This window comes from Pleurodeles waltl, chromosome 2_1 (assembly GCF_031143425.1).
Source record: "Pleurodeles waltl isolate 20211129_DDA chromosome 2_1, aPleWal1.hap1.20221129, whole genome shotgun sequence".
Lineage (NCBI taxonomy): Eukaryota > Metazoa > Chordata > Amphibia > Caudata > Salamandridae > Pleurodeles > Pleurodeles waltl.
This window is the reverse complement of record NC_090438.1, coordinates 891367364-891381996: the sequence shown is the minus strand read 5'-3', so window position 1 is coordinate 891381996 and position 14633 is coordinate 891367364. Positions and strand designations below refer to the sequence as shown.

Here is a 14633-nt window from a genome sequence, read left to right as displayed (position 1 = left end):
ACCATTATAGGAGCAGGCCACTTACAGCAAGGTGGCACTAGAGGGTAGTTGGTCCAATAAAACAGCAGCTGTTTATGATATGTGCTATTTATGAGATCTGCAGAATTATGTAGCACGTTACAGTGTAATTTCTTATAAAATTCCACAGCAGCTCCTTACTGGAAAGTTTTAGGGTGAACCATGAAGCAGAGGCTGAGAAAAAAGGGGGGCGGGGCAAAAGTAAATTTGCCAATGCGATTTCCATATGGATTTTTGGAATGCACTACAGGTAAAATGGCTGAAAGGAATTACACCAAATTTGGCAGTAACCTAGATCTTGGTCCAGAGAACATGCTTCTTGTGCTTTGGTGTAATTGAGTTCAGTAGTTTTGAAGAAATGAAGATTAAAAAATATTTGTATGTCTGGATGGTTGGGTTTGCAAGGATCTTGCGAGAGTCCAGTTATCTTGCAAAATCAAAAATATAGATGTGATTGGTCAAGATATTTTTTCCCCATAGGCCGCCTTGTGGGAATGAGAGGCCTATGCAAGTGGCATAGGAGCTCAAGCTCTGACTGGCTGATGGGTGGAGAAATAGAAATGAAATTCTCATCATATGCTGAATATGAGGAGGAAATCCTGGTGTTATGAAAATGATCAGAAAAGCTAATTAAGGGGCAAGGTAAAGGCATCCTGGGCCCCTAATAAATGAGAAGAGGTCTATGAAGCACTATTTGCATGATTTTGTGATCCCTCTTGAGTTTATGGCAAACTCTTGCAGAAAGAAAATGGATAGGTAAGCCCCTCCCCACACTCTAATAGGCGCACCTGTTCCCTAGGGGAGAGGTGTCAGTGTCAAGGCCTGTTCATCCCCATACCATAATGCACACAGCTGTAATTCTGTGGAGAGGTCTCAGCTGTAAGGCCAGTCCCTCCCCACACCCTACTCTGCATGCCTGTCACCCTGGGGAGAGGTCTCAACAGTCCCTCCACAGACCTTACTATGCACACTAAATACCAAGGGGAGAGAGCTTAGTGAGGCGGACAATCCTTCCCCGTAGTCTACAACATATGCCTGTTGCCCTGGAAAGACGTCTCAATGGAGAAGCTCTTCTCTCCTCACATTCATCATCTAGGGAAGATGTCTTAGCGAGGAGGGAACTCCATCCACACAACCTACTACACATGCCTATCATCCTGGAGAGAGGACACAACGGAGAGACCAGTCCCTCTCCACACCCTAGTGCACACCTCAGTCGACCTAGGGAGAGCTCTCAGTGAAAAGGCCATTGCCTCTCACACTCTAGTACGCACACCCATCACCCTGGGGATAGGTGTAATTTGGGAGGCCAGTACCTCCTCACAAAGTAATACTACTCACCTTAGGGAGACTGGTGTGTGGTAGGGTGTGGGGAGGGACTGGCCTCTCCATTTACACCATAGAAATTGACTGAAAAATAAGCAAAGGTTAATGGGACATTATAGTTAGGGATTGTAATCATATCTTACTTTAGCTTTTTTTTTTTTACTGAGAAATTCACTGAAAAAAGGTTAAAGGGACATTGTTTGTTGATAATGGTAGTTTACCTGATAGTGACAGTTTCAACATACCATTTTAAAGTAACAATACCACTGAATTTAACCAGTAATAGTTATCTCAAGTAACTATAGTTTGTGCCCTAAAATAACATAAACTTGCACCCCCGAATTAGAACAGCTAAGTGTTCAACTATTTACGGAATACTTTCTCTGTGTAACAGAGGTAGAGATAGAGGGGGAGGGAATTCCATAGTTTTGGAGTCATGTATCTAAATGAACGTCCTCCTTTTCTGACATGATGAATCCTCTAAACCTGAGCTAGTCTAAGATTTGTAGAGCACAAGATTCTAGAGGGACAGTAGGTGGTTACCACCTTCTTAAGGTAGCAAGGTCCTACCTGTGCGAGGGCTCTATAGACAAAGCAAAGTACTTTGAAATTGATGATTTAAACAACAGGCAGCCAGTGAAGGTCCCTCAGCTGATTAGAGACCAGACAGTATTTAGGGATGTGGCCCAAGAGACATGTGGCCAAGTTCTGAGTCATTGGGAGCATTTTAACTGCAGCTTCAGAAGCTCCTAGGTACAGGATATTTCCATAGTCCACTCGTGCTATGATCAATGCCTGGAAAAAAGTCCTTTGTAAATATAAAGGCAATAGCCAAAGTATTTTTGTGGGGCTCCTCAGCATTCTGAAACAGCAGCTGGTCACAAGTTTAAAACTGGTGGTCAAGTCTCATTTCTGAATTGAGCCATATTCTCAAATTCTTCACCACCTTTTGGCCTGTGATAAGGGTTCTACTGCCTGCAGCCACCAGGGCAAGCCCCATTAGCTCAGCTAGTTCCCCACTAATGGGACTTCTGTTCTGTTGCCAATGAATTTGAGGCACTTTAGCCCTATCCAATGGGCAAGTCTTCCAGGCAGAGTTTAAGTTAAGATCAGAGTGAGGGAATCCACTATTTGAGTGTTATCTGCATAGGATATTATGAAGAAACTAAAGGGTTCTACATTGTCTGCTAAGGGATGGACATAGACATTGAAAAAAGGATGGTTCAGAGAAGAGCTCTTCAGCACCTCACAGATAATCGGGTAACGGATGCAAGCATAAGGAGTGACCGTCACCTGGAAGGAACGCTCCTCAAAAAAGGAGGTGAACCAGCCAAGAGCCTTATCAGGAATTCCGCAAGTCAAAAGCCTTCTGAGAAGAACATGGTGAGATACGGTATCAAAAGCAGCACTCTAATCCAAAGGGATGAGCACTGCAGCTCCACCCTTGCCCAGTGTCTTTTTAAAGCCTTTTGTGACCCAGAAGAGTGCAGACTCCTTACTGTGACCTGGCCGGGAACCCAATTGAGACAAATGCAGGAACTTGTGGGATTCCAAATAACCAGACAGTTATGGGTAATATGTTTTCTAAATATTTCAGTCTGGAATGGCAGAAGAGAAATGTGTTGATAGTTTTCCAGCTTAGTACAATTCAAGTTAGGTTTTTTGACAAAAACGTGCTCTACATGTATCTTACTAATTAGCTTTCATTTTTTAATGTATAGCAAACTGTCACACTCATTGGATGATGTCAACAGTGTTGTCATCAATGTTGTCATTTGAGATGTTATGAGTGATGTCATTGAACATGTCATGAGTGATGGAATTTGTGAGGTCATAAGAAGTGCATGCTGAGGACACAAGGTATGATCAGCTCATTGAATTATAAGTGGTAATTTTTTTGTTTAAAATGGCACAAAATAAGTAATAATTTTATCAAACTATACCATCCCTTAAACTTTTAATATTTTTCAGGAAATTCCTGTTTTTTTTTAATTGCGATTTATAGACTTTGTTACTGTTCTTTACCCTTAACATTTGTTTTGTTAGTGAATTTCAAGGTTTTTTTTAATGTAAAGTGAAATATTATTTTTTAAAGTAATAATAATGTTAATTAATCTATTTTTTCTCTATCCGTGAACTGTGGTTTTCTTATTTGATGCTTGCAACCAGTAGCAAGCCCCTGCCGAAACTCTGAGAGGGTTTTACTTCCTCTTCTGTGTCTCATGGTAGAACCGCAAGATCAGTATGAAAAACTAATGTTGGGTTTACTTTTTAAGGAACCATTTTTATTTGATTTTGGCACAGATGTTCTCCTAACTTGAAGAGAATATGAGGATTCAAGTAATTATAGCTTGTGCCCCCCGGGAAATATAACTCACCCCCCTACCATGCACAATTTTCTCCTTAATAGTTTTATTGCAAATATTACATTGATAGCATTAATAATGCTATCAAAGATGTCATGAGTATTGCAATACGTGGGGTAATTCGCAGTGCACAGTGAGGGCATAAATTATAGTTACCTTAGAGTATCTCTCTCTCTCTTTCTCTCTATATATGTATGTATATATATATATAATATATATATATATATATATATATATATATATATATATATATATATATCATTTTCAGCTCGGCAAGGATGTCACTGGGTGTCAATCTTATGCTTAAAGATGTTGCTGCACAAATGGCAAAATACTTTGGGGGTGATTCTAACCCCGGCGGTCTTAGACCGCCGGGGCCAGGGTCGGCGGGAGCACCGCCGACAGACCGGCGGTGCCCCGCAGGGCATTCTGACCGCGGCGCTTTGGCCGCGGTCAGTGCAGGAAAACCGGCGGTCTCCCGCCGGTTTTCCGCTGCCCCTTGGAATCCTCCAAGGCGGCGCAGCTTGCTGCGCCGCCGAGGGGATTCCGACCCCCCCTACCGCCATCCAGTTCCCGGCGGTCCGCCCGCCGGGAACCGGATGGTGGTAGGGGGGGTCGCGGGGCCCCTGGGGGCCCCTGCAGTGCCCATGCCACTGGCATGGGCACTGCAGGGGCCCCCGTAAGAGGGCCCCTAAATGTATTTCACTGTCTGCTGCGCAGACAGTGAAATACGCGACGGGTGCAACTGCACCCGTCGCACAGCTTCCACTCCGCCGGCTCGATTCCGAGCCGGCTTCATCGTGGAAGCCTCTTTCCCGCTGGGCTCCGCCGCGGTCTTTCGACCGCGGAACGGTAACCTGACGGCGGGACTTTGGCGGGCGGCCTCCGCCGCCCGCCAAGGTCAGGATGAGGGCCTTTGTCCTTGTCTAGCTCAGTGTGGATAGCACCTTGCTAATCTTATGCTTAAAAACTTTGCTAGATAAACAGGCATTTGAGGTGAGCAAATCTAGAGTGTCGCTGGTGTTGCAGGGTGCTCCTTACTGGAGCTGCTCTCCACCTAAACGTAGGAAGTACCCAGATTTCTCCATTTTTTTTCTCCATAATTTATGCTTCACTCTTCAGTCTTGTTTTGACTTATGCTGAGTGCTCCCTTCTGTCTTAACAAAGCTAAACCTCTTTGAAAAGATATAGGCCCTCATTACAACCCTGGCGGTCAGTGATAAAGCGCTGGTATTACCGCCAACAGGCCGGTGGTAACAAAAATGGAACTATGACCACGGCGGAAACTGCTCAAACAGACAGCCACTTTAACATACCACCGCGGTGTAACTGCCAACAGCCAGGCGGAAGACAATGTACCGCCCACTATATTATGACAGGCCTATCTGCCAGCTTTTCCAGGGTGGTACCAACAACATCAAAAGCATGGTGGAAACAGTACACAGAAGGCAAAGGACTCACCCCTGGAGACACAAGGAAGAACCATGCCACCATGGAGCCCGAGTTGCAGGTGCTCCCCATGCTCGTTTATCTCCTTCTTCACTATGAACACCAATACCGGCGAAGACGACCACGGTGAGTACTGCCGCCCAGCACACAGGGGAGGGGGGGAGGAAAACGAGAGTGACACGCACACGCAACATGCAACACCCCCACCCGAACACCATCCACATAACCAGATGCAGTAACATTACATATTCACCCCGTACCCCTCAGGGATAATGCAAGGATAAAAGGAATTGATTAAAGTGAGTGTAATAGATAAAAGTGTAGAAAATCGTGCTCCAAAATCAAAACAGTATATACATATTTACAAATGGAGGGACATTGCCCAGTCCACAATGTCCGTGGGCCACAGGGCCACATCACATAGGCCAAGGACCCACTTAACTCCTGCAACAACACGGAGAGAACACCGCAGGGGCATCAGATCGAAAATACACAGGCACCTCAGGAGGACGGGGAACGGGGGACACCTCAGCCGGAAGATGGTACAACACCATTGGTCCTGGAGGGGGCTACATGCCCTTTGTGATGTCTTGGGGAGTGCAAGGCCAAAGTGTCCCAAGTGGGTGGTTTGCTCACTGCTTGGTCCTGGGGAGTACAAAGCCACAGTCTCTCAAGTGGGTGGTTTGCCCACTGCTTGGTCCTGGGGAGTGCAAAGCCACAGTCTCTCAAGTGGGTGGTTTGACCAATGCTTGGTCCTGGGGAGTGCAAAGCTACAGTGTCTCAAGTGGGTGGTTTGACCAATGCTTGGTCCTGGGGAGTGCAAAGCTACAGTCTCTCAAGTGGGTGGTTTGCCCACTGCTTGGTCCTGGGGAGTGCACAGCCACAGTCTCTCAAGTGGATGGCTTCTCCACTGGTTCTGGAGGGGGCCTTGTGCCCAGTGTGCTTCATCCTGGCAAGGATGGGGTGAGTGGATGGCTTCTTCCACTGGTTCTGGAGGGGGCCTGGTGCCCAGTGTGCTTCATCCTGGCAAGGATGGGGTGAGTGGATGGCTTCTTCTACTGGTTCTGGAGGGGGCCTTGTGCCCTGTGATGCAGCACTGGGGGAGTGCAAGGTCACAGTCTCTCACCTTGATGTCACACCCACTGGATTTGCAGGGTCCAGGACACACTACAGTCCATGGAGGCAGGACTACACACTGCCCACCGGCGGTGACGGCTGCTCAGTGGTGGCAGTGGTGGTGCTGGTGTCAGCGCTGGCAGTGGTGCTGGTGTCAGTGATGGCAGTGGTGGTGGGAGGCTCCAGCCCTTCCCATGCAGCCTCAGACGGCTGCCCACTGGGGCTGCTGCTGTATGCAGTGGTGCTGGTGGGGGTGCTGGCAGTGGTACTGGTGTCGGTGCTGGCAGAGGTGGTGGGAGGCTCAGCCATTCCCCTGCAGCCTCGGCCAGCTGCCCAGTGGGGCTTCTGCTGGTGGCAGTGGTGCTGGTGGCGGTGCTGGCAGTGGTAGTGGGATGCTCCAGCCCATCCCCTGCAGCCTCGGATAGCTGCCCACTGAGGCTGCTGCTGGCAGTGGTGCTGGTGGCAGTGCTGGTGGCGGGATTGCCACTGGTGGGGGAAGGCTCCAGCCCTTTCCCTGCAGCCTCAGATGGCTGAACCGCCATGGTTAGGGGCTCAGAATCAGTCTCAGCACCAGGCCTCCTGTCCTTCCTGACTGCAAGCCCCTTGCCCTTGCCTTAGGCAGCTGGTGGTGCCTCCTTGCCGCCCTTGGCAGCTGGTGTTGCCTCCTTATTCTTGGCAGCTGGTGGTGCCTCCTTGCTCTTGCCCTTGGCAGCTGGTGGTACCTCCTTACCTTTCCCCTTGGCAGCTGGTGGTGCCTCCTTACCCTTGCCCTTGGCAGCTGGATGGTGCCTCCTTGCCCCTGCTCTTGCCCTTGGCAGCTGGTGGTGCCTCCTTGCCTTTCCCCTTGGCAGCTGGTGGTGCCTCCTTGCCTTTCCTCTTGGCAGGCAGCTGGTGCAGGCACACTGTCACTGCTAATGGCTGGTTCCCTGGAGCCTCTCACACCTGCAGTAGCTGCCGACATTACTGTGGCCGTGGACTGGGTGGCTGAGGTGCTCGGCTGGGTTCTGGCCACCCTGGCCCAACATGAAGGACGGTTGGGGGAAGGGGTAGGGAAGAAGTCAACGGCGGAGAGGAAAAGCTTCTTAGGGACACTAGGACGGGAAGAGGGTGAAGGTTTAGGAGTGGAGGAAGAGGGAGTGGTTGTAGGAGGTGTCTGCTGTGTTTGGGTGTAGGTGCATGAGCTGGATGCTGTTGTGAGGTGGATGGCCGTTGAGTGTCTCAGTGCTTGCATTTGTGTACTTTGGGAGGAGGGGGCACAGACACAGTGGGAGAGGACACAGGGGACGTGTGCATGGATGTGGTGGTGGTGACTGCCATTGAGGGGTGTGTATTGATAGGCGTGATGATGATGGGGTAGTGGATGAGGACGTAGTGCATGCAGGTGTGAGTGGAGACGATAATGGGGAGGGTGGTGGACGACGAGGAGGAGTGTGACACAGTGGAGGCAGTGGATGTTGATGTACTGCATCTGGATGGTGTTTGTGTGAGAGCCTGTGGGATGATGTGTGGTGCTTGTGTTTGCCTGAGCCACTCCTGTGTGTTGTCTTGGGTGCATGCTGGTCTGAATGTGTGCTTGGGATAGGTTGTGGTTGAGGGGAATGAGACTGGGTAGAGGAAGTTGGAGGGGGAGGCTCGAGACAGGGACAATGGCTGCCATCAGGGAGGAGGCCAGAGCCTGGATTGATCTCTGTTGAACTGCCATGCCAGAGTGAATGCCCTCCAGGAAAGCATTTGTTTGTTGCAAATGACCTGCCAGCCCCTGTATGGCATTCACCATGGTTGACTGCCCAACAGAGATGGATCGCATGAGGTTAATAGTCTCCTCACTCAGGGCAGCAGGGCTGACTGGGGCAGGGCCTGAGGTACCTGGGGCGAAGGAGATGCCCACCCTTCTGGGTGAGCGGGCATGGGAAACTCGCTGAGGGGCTGCTGTGAGGGCGGTGCTGGTACGGGGGTGGCGGCTGTATGTGTAGTTGGGGTGAGCACAGAGGTGTCCGCCACCAGCAGGAAGCTTCCATCGGAGGAGATATCACTGTCAGAACTGTCCCCTCCTGTGTCCGCCATGGTATTCCCCTCACCCTCCGTCCCACTGGTGCCCTTACCATCGGTGGATTCGGCCTCAGGGGCCATCTGGGATGCAGCTCCCTCCATTGCCGGTGCCACTACTCTTCCGCCAGATGATGCTAATGCACATAAGGACAGGGTGACAAAACAAAAACGGGTGGGAAGAGACAAAGGATACACTTGGTCAATGGCTGCCCCAACAGCACCGTTGGTGTACAAAGCACCATCACACAGGGAACAGGCCTGCGCACTATGCAGTGCACTACCAGTTACAATGCTAGTCACCAGCCCAAGGACAGGAATACCTAACGCCAATAGCAGTATACCTGACACCCACAGACCCCTGCCCAGTAGTGGATGCCTACTAGCTTTGTAGGAGGTGGTGTTCATCAGCCCCTGCCCAACATGGGACCTACCCTGTAATGTCTGGCCTGGCCTATGGGCACCCACAGGCCCACATTCCCCATCCGTAGACAACCCCACCACGAGAAAGTAGTAGATTTGGAAACTGTACTCACTGTGATGGCCTTAAGCGCACGTCCAGCTCCTGATAGGCCACCGCCAGTATGCGGAACATCAGGGGGGTCAGGGTTCGACGGGCACCCCTTCCTCATTGGGAGGTCATCCCCAGCTGGGCTTCTGCCATCTTCCGTGCCCAGCCTCTCAGTCCTCCCACCGTTTAAGGCAGTGGGTGCTCTGCCTTCTGTAGACCCCCAGGGTCCGCACATCCTTGGCGATGGCACGCCATATACTCTTTTTCTGATGGGTGCTGACCTGCAGAAAAATACACATAGAAAAAGGTATCAGCCATACCGTCTGGCCAGTTACACTCATGGCCCACCATAGCCCTCCCGTCCCCTTACGCAAAGACATTGCCCACCACACATGCATCACGCTGCCCAGGACCCTTCCACCAACCTCCCCATTACACAAGGCCCTCACACACAGCACTACATTCATTCATGCCCCATGCATTGTGCTCACAGTGTACTCACCTGTTGGTCTGGAGGCCCCTACAGCATTTGGTACTGGAGTAGGACCCCATCCACTAGTCTCTCCAACTCCGCAGTGGTGAAGGCAGGGGCCCTTTCCTCAGTGACTCGAGCCATGGTCGGTTCCAGGCACAAGTCACAGCAGCACTTGCAGTGTAGGTCCTCTCCTGTTGAATGTCAGGCAGCAAGTGAGAGAACAGCTAGAAAATGGCATTCACGTCCACGGCGGTGCATACCGTCACCGCTGGCGTACTTCACCATTGGCCACTGTAACTCATAGGGCCCAATGACAACCTATGAGGAGTTGCACTGTGGTACTCGACTGCCTCCCACAAAGGCGCACAACATCAGCGGCATTGCCTAATTTCCACATGTCCATCCACACATGACAGGCGGCCGCCATTTCAGGGGGTGGCAGGCCATGGCACCTAACTGTATCACAGTACACATAGGCACCATTTGGGCCTATCCAAAAACATACTGTTACTGTCACAATATGCAATACAGTGTACAGTTTGGAAATGTGGAATACTGACCAGCTGCTCAGTCTTTTTCCCCGTAGACTACTACCGCTGCAGATGAATAGGAGATGGAGACATCCCCCTGTGTACAGACCCCTGGTGGACTTGGCAACAATGGAGGTCAGGCACAATATCCTCACCTATAGGCTGGACTGGGCAACAATCCCAATCCCAATCCCAATATTTGCTATCCGTCACCCCACTGGGATTCCCCCCTCTTGTGTAAGTCCTATCTGTGCTCCATTTCATGGCAACTGGTTCTTTCCAAGTAACAGTGGGCTTGGCAGCAGGAATGTCTCAGCCAATGTTCTCAATAGTGCTGACCAGAGTGTTGTCTGCCCTAATTAAACATATGCGCAGCTACATCGTTTTCCCCCAGGTGGAGGATTTGGCCACAATGAAAACTGATTTCTATGCAATGGGACATATCCCCAACATTATTAGGGCTATTGATGGTACACATATTGCATTTGTCCCCCCACGGAGAAATGAACAGGTGTGCAGAAATCGGAAGAGCTTTCACACCATGATATGCAGATAGTGTGCCTGGCAGACCAGTACATCTCCCATGTCAATGCTAAGTATCCTGGGTCTGTGCATGATGCCTTTATCCTGAGGAATAGCAGAATCCCATATGTGATGGCTCAACTCCAGAGGCACCGGGTGTGGCTAATAGGTGAGCCCATGGTTCCAACCCAGTATATGTTGGTGTGTGGGTATGGTGTTGGCCCTAAGGGTTAGTGTTTGGCTAACAGGTATCCATTGATATTTGAAGGTGACTCTGGTTACCCCAACATCTCATGGCTACTGACCCCATTGAGGAATCCCAGGACATGGGCAGAGGAACGTTACAATGAGGCACATGGGCGAACAAGAAGAATAATCGAGAGGACATTCGGCCTCCTGAAGGCCAGGTTTCATTGCCTCCATCTAACAGGTGGTTCCCTGTGCTACTCACCCAAGAAGGTGTGCCAGTTCATTGTGACATGCTGTATGTTGCATAACCTTGAACCTATTGGTATCAGAGGTGCATTGTCCAAGGGGGCATAGGAAGTGGAGCAATGGCAGTTCAAGGTGGACAGGGTGACATTCAGGAGAGGCTTTTTCCTGGCACAGGTCTTGGCAATGTTATCTGGCTTCTGCCTGGATCGCAGGGACCGTTTGCAGGGCGGTTCTCCTTCTGCAGGGGGAGGGGTGCAGGTGGCCTGTTGTTCCTGTGGCGGGGCCTCCTATCCACTAGCGACAGCAGAGGTGGAAGGCTGTTCATCGTTTTGGCTAGTGTCAGGGGCCCGTTGGTGTGCCACTGACTCCCTCATGGTGTTGGCCATGTCTGCCAGCACCCCTGCAATGGTGACCAGGGTGGTATGGATGTCCTTCAAGTCCTCCCTGATCCCCAGGTACTGTCCCTCCTGCAACTTCTCCTGTATCTGGCCCATCGTCTCCTGGGAATGGTGGTGTGCTCCCAGGATGTTGGTGAGTGCCTCCTGGAGAGTCGGTTCCCTGGGCCTGTCCTCCCCCTCTCGCACAGCAGTCCTCCCAGCTACCTTGTTGTCCTGCGCCTCTGTCCCCTGAACCGTGTGCCCACTGCCACTGAACCCAGATCCCTGATTGTCCTGTGTTTGTTTTGGGCCTCTTCTGTGGGGGACTGGATGTTGCTGGCACCTCCTCTCCGGTGATGTTGGATGGGGCATCTGTGGGGATTTAAAAGCAGTGTTATTGTTTCTGTGTGTGCCATCTTGTGCATGGGTGTGTTGCCCTCTATGGTTGTTATTGCCCTGGCAGCTTAGCCTTGTGTGAGTAGCGATTTGGTGGGCTAGGTGATTGTCTCTAGTGTGTATGCTTAGTGATGTGTGTCCATGCAGGTTTCAGATGGGGGTCCGTGCATTGGTGTTACGTGCAGGGTTTGGCATTGGGATGAGTGGGTTGTGATGGTGGGTTGTATGTGAGGTGGTGGGATGATGGGGTGAGGGCAGGGGTGGGGGTATGTGATGGCATGCAGGTAGGGAGGTGATTGAGAGTTGACTTACCAGGGTCCAGTCCTCTTGCCACTCCTGCCAGACCCTCAGGATGCATGATTGCCAAGACTTGCTCCTCCCAAGTTTTTAGTTGTGGGGGAGGAGGTGGGGGTCTACCGCCAGTCCTCTGTATAGCTATCTGGTGTCTTGCTGCCACGGAATGCACCTTCCCCGTGGGTCGCTCCTCCTCTTCCTGATGTCATCCCTTGTTCTTGGGTGCTGTCCCACGGCATTGATCCTGTCCATGGTTCTCCGTCAGTACTCCATCTTCCTAGCAATGGATGTCTGCTGCACCTGTTATCCGAATAGCTGTGGCTCTACCCAGATGATTTCCTCCACCATGACTATTAGCTCCTCCTCTGAGAACCTGGGGTGTCTTTGTGGTGCCAAGGGTGTACTGTGTCTGGTGTGTTGAGGGTGTGTGGGGTGATGTGTTGGGGTGTGTGCTGTAAGATGCGTGTCAGTGTATGGGTGATGGTGTTTAGTGGCTCTAGTTCTGTGGGCGCTCTTGGTCTGTCTCTCTCAGTTGGCAATATTTGTTCGTCATAAGGGGTTGTGGGTATTGTGTGTGTGTGTCTTATAGTGTTGTGGGTGTGTGGGTGTGGTGTGTGTATGTGTGTCAGGTGTGTGTAGTTTGAATTGTCCAATGTGGTGTTATTTTGTTAGGTTGTGTGTATTTTGAGCACGGCGGTATGTACCGCCAATGGTTTATCACAGTTGAATGTCCGCCGCAGTTATTCATGGGTCATAATTCTGTGGGCATAGTTCTGCTGGCATAACGGTGTGGGTTTTGGTACCACCAATTTATCACTGACCTTTGGGCTGGCGGACTTGTGTGTTTCTGAATAGTGACAGATTGGTATGTGTGTGTCATAGTATGGGTAGCGGTAATCCGCCGAAGCTCAGGTATGTTGGCGGCGGTTGGCATGGCGGGAATCGGGACTTACCACCAATGTCATAATGAGGGCCATAATAGTAGTAAAATGTGTTGAAGGTTGGTTTAACTCATTCCAGGTATTTTACCAGTAAAAAGCTGCAATACTGTACCTGGAGAGGTGAATGGCTTTTATCATTTTCCAGCTCGGTGAGGATGGCACTAGGTCAATCCTATGCTTAAAGATTTTGCTGTACAAATGGCAAAAGACTTTGGGGCATATTTAAGAAAAGTGGTGCTGCACCAAATGCAGTGCCAATTTTCTTGTGCCCCTTAGAAAACCACTAACACCACCATGTGTGCACCGTATTTAAAATACGGCGCACCATTGCATTAGTTAGAGGACTAGCATCAGAATTTTCGACGCTAGTCCGGAGCTTTGCAGGATTAGCATAAAAAATGTTGACGCTAATCCTGCAAAGCTCATTGAGGCCCATTGTAATCAATGGTGCACCTCCTTTTAACGCCTGCTCTGAGCATGCATTAAAAGTGCCGAAAAAAATGAGGCAAAGAATTTTGTTGAATTTCTTTGGCCCATTGTTTAGCTGCCTTAACGGGTGAAATGCCCCGTTCGCATACATTATGCCTGGCGCAGGCATAATGTAGCACAAAGGGATACAAAGTGGTGCAATGAATGCATTGCACCACTTTGTAAATATGGTGCTGGGATTTTGACCTAGTTGGGCCACATTAGCGTAAAAAAATGAAGCTATTGTGGCACAAGGAGGCGCTAGGGGCTCTTAAATATGCCCCTTAATGTGGTATTGAAAGTCTGTATACAGATTCTACCTTATCTTTAACTAACGCCACTAGATAACTGCAGAAATTTTGATTGAAAAATTAACTTTCTATAGGGTGGAGGACATGAAAGTTCCTGAACAGTTTTGAAGAGCTCTCAAGACAAGTTCTTTGTCTTATTTATTGTTTTATCATATTTGTAAAATTCGGAATCAAATGTTTATATTTTACTTTCTCCTCAGCAGAGTAGTTACTCCTTCGGACCCTTTTCTGTCTTCTACAGTTCTTTTTCTTTTCTGTAAGATTGGAGAACCAAGGAGTATTCGGCTTATTTGATGGATTTAACCAGAGTCAACTTATTTGCAGCTAGTTTGAGCCACTCCTTATATTCTGCAGCACCAGTGTTGGAGTCGTCTGTGAAAGATGGTTGAGTTGTCTTTTGGGTATGGCTAAACTCGCTCAATAAATAATTTCAATCTAATTTACAATCTAATTTTAGAAGAAGGCACAATTTCATAAGAGAACTCTATGACAATGATACTTGGGTGCCATAAACCTGAAAGATAACGTTTTTAAAAAGTTGCTCACACTAATCTGGACCCCAAAAGAGAACTAAGTAACAACACATGTAATCACAATGATTATACAAGCTCAGAATCTATACTAGGGAAAATCTTATTTGAAGTGGCTGATTTCCCACAAACCACTTAAATTCTTGTGCACAGCTCTTTCATATGAAAGAGAGAGCATGTTTGCAAACATGAAGAATACAAATATAATCTATAGTGCAAATTTAAACACACAAAAAAAGATGTTAGATGTTTGTTCCAACGAGATATTAGAATCAGCCTATTACAAGTCAGTTGTTTTTGGTTTTAAATCTGTTTTGTTTGTAAATTTTGGGGCATATATAAATAAACATACAAAGGCCCATATTTATACTTTTTGACGCAAAACTGCGCTATCGCAGTTTTGCGTCAAAAAAATTTGCGCCGTCTAACGCCATTTGGATGCGCCATTCGGGCGTCAAATTTATACTTTGACGTATGGCGGCGCAACCAACAGGTGGGAGTCATTATTTCGTGACGCAAACA

At 49.1% G+C, this 14633-nt stretch overlaps 1 protein-coding gene across 1 annotated transcript in view; it reads right to left on the bottom strand.

The window, feature by feature from the left end:
- The window catches only part of LOC138269597 (Y+L amino acid transporter 2-like), a 300952-nt gene that overhangs the window by 238919 nt on the left and 47400 nt on the right, over positions 1-14633 (bottom strand). The window lies entirely within an intron of this gene.